General features: G+C 37.0%; 1 long non-coding RNA gene across 1 annotated transcript; it reads left to right on the plus strand.

Moving 5' to 3' along the window:
• Positions 1 to 1,036: 1,036 nt before the first annotated feature.
• LOC140979543 (uncharacterized) lies at positions 1,037 to 3,243 on the plus strand. Its single transcript, XR_012175763.1, has 2 exons — positions 1,037 to 1,194; positions 3,084 to 3,243. It is a non-coding gene; the product is annotated as an uncharacterized lncRNA (long non-coding RNA).
• Positions 3,244 to 3,749: the final 506 nt, after the last annotated feature.

The following is a 3,749-nucleotide window of genomic DNA, read 5'->3' on the forward strand; positions in this document are numbered from 1 at the left end:
TTCAACTTTTACGTGTATTACAAAGGATAGAAGTCGATCAGTAATTTTTGGTGCTAAGGTTTCTCAAGTCGAACTGCATAAATGCTAATATAATAGGTCAATGAACATCCTGGGTATAGAATAAGAAAGTAAGACGCAATAAATTTGGACTGCCATTTCAAATATTGGGAATTTTGAGAAAAGTGAAATTCGAGGTTATAGAAAAATAGAACTAAGTCACTATAAGCTGTTTTAAGTTGCGATTCGCAATCAAGGATTCGGTAGACAATTTAATTAGGATCGAGGAGACATAAGGACAAACCAAATTTTATCAGAGTAACGCAGCGGAAGCGTGGACTATTGGGATTCTAGAATTAAGAATCTAAACTTTTTGTTTGTCGAGGGTAAGCGAATTTCGGGGACGAAATTCAATTTAAGGGGAGAAGATTGTAACGTCCCGAAAATTTAAAAGTCCACGTGAACCACATGCATGGAAATCATTAAATTTCGTTTGTATTTTATTAAATTGTTTTAAAGCCTTAAATGCATTTTTATTTTATTAATTTGTGTTTAAATATTTTTATGCATTTTATGCATAATTTATGCATGGTAGAAGTTAATTCATGAAATTTTAAAAGTTCATGCATTAAAGATTTTTAAATTTCATTTCACGCTCGAACGAGGAACAGAGATCAGAGAATTTTCAAGAAAAACTTATTTTATAACATGATTAAATTTTATTAATTTATTTAAGTTTTTTTTAAGTGTATTTTTCAAAAAAATGAGATTTTATTGTGTATTTTTACCCGCATGATTTTATTTTATCCGGTAGGTAAATTTTATAGAATCGGATGACTTTTTAAGGATTCGACTAATATTTTCAAAATTTTTCCAACACGAAATATTTTTTGGGAGTGCGTTTGGATTTAATGAGCCTACTTTTGAACTTATTGGACTTATGTATTTATTTTTTTTACCCTTGAATAAAAATAGGAGCCATTAGCTAAATTATTATCTACCTAATTAACTCATAATTATTCCCTTAACTCCCCACTAACCTGATCACCCCTCATCAGCCGCCCACTCCCCTCCACTCACATTCATCCTCGTGATTTGCTGCTGCAACAATTCGGTGAAGCCATTTTCTTCCTCTAACAAAGATCTTCTTCATTCGGTTGATTGGTTCCTCGATCGTTTCCCTTAAGCAGACATCAGGCACGCATTGTATCATTATTTCTACATCATTCACGTCGTTATATGCTGTCATGTGTGTAATATTTATGCTTGGCTCGGTATTTTCATGACAAATTCTCATGGCTTCGGTTTTCATGATTTAAGCTTGCATCTTCATGGCATCTCACGTTTTTTTTAAGGTTTGCAAGGGGACTGCCGATCTGTGGTTTTGTGGGCGATCTTGCTTTGTTTAAGGTGAAATGGTGAAGGAAGTCAATGGAACACTCAGCTATGGGTGAAGGCCGATGGCTTCATGCGTGTGGCTAGGGTCTTGCGTGATTTGTGTGTATGGTTGAGGAGAGATCGGTTGAGCATGGACTGAACCATGCCGTGGCTCGATCCCAGCCAAGGAACCGAACCTTGTGGATCTGTGACGGGGCTGGGTGAAGGCTGGAAGTTGCTGGTCTTGACCCTTAAGTGGTTCGACGAGGTTAGTGCACGGTTGGACGCGGGCGGTTCGAATGTGGAGCGGTTTGAGTTGTGGGCACGTCCGTGAGTTTGGGGGTTTAGGGCATGGTTGGGTCGGTCCAAGGGGAGGTCCGTGAGCTGGTCTTGGTCCTAGGATGGTTTAGTTCAAGGCTGGTCCAGCCCGTAGTCGAACTAGGAAGGAAATAATCGAGCCTTGATGGGTTAGTGTTGGAAGCAAGTGTGCTAGAAATTTCCAGCAACATTTCAGTTTGTTTCCATGGGTCATAAGTGGTCTGGAACGGAGGATTTAGTGACTGGTCAAGTGGGTTTAAGTCACGATTTAAGTTTGGGAAATTTTGGTTAAGTTTCGAGACGGTTCGGATTAAAACCGGGACCCCGGTCCAATATTTAAAAAACAATTCGATTAAGTTATGAAATAGGCTCGAGTTTATGTCTAGGGATGCTTTTAAATATGTTTTGGGACATTTTTAAGAGTTTGGTAAGTTTCAGATCAAAATAATGAGTTTTGGATTTATCTGGGATTTAGTCGCATCACGAAACGTTAATTAAAGAATTAATTGAAACGCCTAGATTTAAACTTAATAAAATTATGAAAAATTAGATTTAAGGTCAAATAATTATTAGAAGTCTAAGTTTTTAATTTGGGAATTTTATGCTAAGGTTTAAATATGGGAAATTCTTGTAGACTTAAATAATTATTTGGGACATGTTAGAGTCAATAGAATTAAGAAAATATAAAAAACGTGAAATTTTACGTCTAGGGGTGAAAAGATAATTTTCGGGTTTTCAAGGCAAAATGGTCATTTTGTACCCTGGGTGAGATTTTGGATCTGGCAGCGCCCTGAGCACAAATTAAGATATTTTAAATTATTATGCATCATGTTTACGGTTTTTACGCAAGTATGATAAATATGGTGCATGCTTGGTTTAAAGGAAAAATTATGTATATGCATGTTTTTATTAAGTGATGAATATGATGACACGTTTTGAAAGAAGTGATTTAGTTGTGACTAACACGATGACACGATGACATGTAAGGCCCGGACTCAGTGGGCGGGTAATGCCGTCGCTTATGATCCTCGCCGCCGGGTACCGCGGTTACACGTAGATGGATCCATCGACTGACATGATGACATGATGATACGAAAGTCACAGCTAATGAACGGAATTCAAATTAAGATTTTAACACGTATATGCTATTACGATGATACATGCTATTACCATGCTTTGACAGGTCACGGTTACGCATACGATATGATAACATGATGAGACATGTTTTGACACGTTACGATTTTGCACGGCAAGCTTATGTTCACGTTTTTAAGCTCATGAAATGTATGTTGATTATACTATTTTTCACTGCTGTGTGCTACGTATATGTACTTGTTATTACTGGTACAAGTGTGTTGAGTCCTTAGACTCACTAGGCGTGTGTGATGCAGGTGAGCATTTTGATCAGGGGACCGGAGGTGTCGAAGACTGAGTAGGCAGGCGGGATGTGCGGTGACACGACCCGAGGACCATTATTTTTCCGCATATTGATTCATGTGTTTTGAGAGGAGTTACACATTTTTATATGTTGATGATTTTACGATTTTTACACGTTTACGTTTACGTTGATTTTATATGACGTTAGTTATTTTTAAACTGCGCTACTTTTATTGACAAATAAATACGATTATTTTAAACGTTATTTTGTAATTGCGAGATTTTTTAAAAAAAAAAAAAAATTACCGCACTTTTAAATTTGTAGACGTTTCATTTGTTCTTGTTCTTATTGAGTTCTTTGTAGTTCGCCACACTATCTTGTACGTTCACCATTCTTCTGTACCAATAAGATTGAAGCTCCCCAAGGAGAGGCACTTGGTCTGATTTTTTTTTGTCTAACAAATCTTGGAATCGATGTTTTAGCTCCTTGAGTTCAACTGAAGCCATTCGCTAGGGTTCCTTAGATGTTAGTGCAGTACGAGCTATCAAGATACTTTCGAATTCTACTTCACGGTCTGAGATAATTCAAAGTAACACTTCCGGAGCTCTCGTACCACAGGAATATTTTATATCCTGAGCTCAATTCCTTCTTTTGCTTCTCTCATTATTACTAGTTATAC

This window comes from Primulina huaijiensis, chromosome 6, assembly GCF_012295235.1.
Source record: "Primulina huaijiensis isolate GDHJ02 chromosome 6, ASM1229523v2, whole genome shotgun sequence".
Taxonomy (NCBI): domain Eukaryota; kingdom Viridiplantae; phylum Streptophyta; class Magnoliopsida; order Lamiales; family Gesneriaceae; genus Primulina; species Primulina huaijiensis.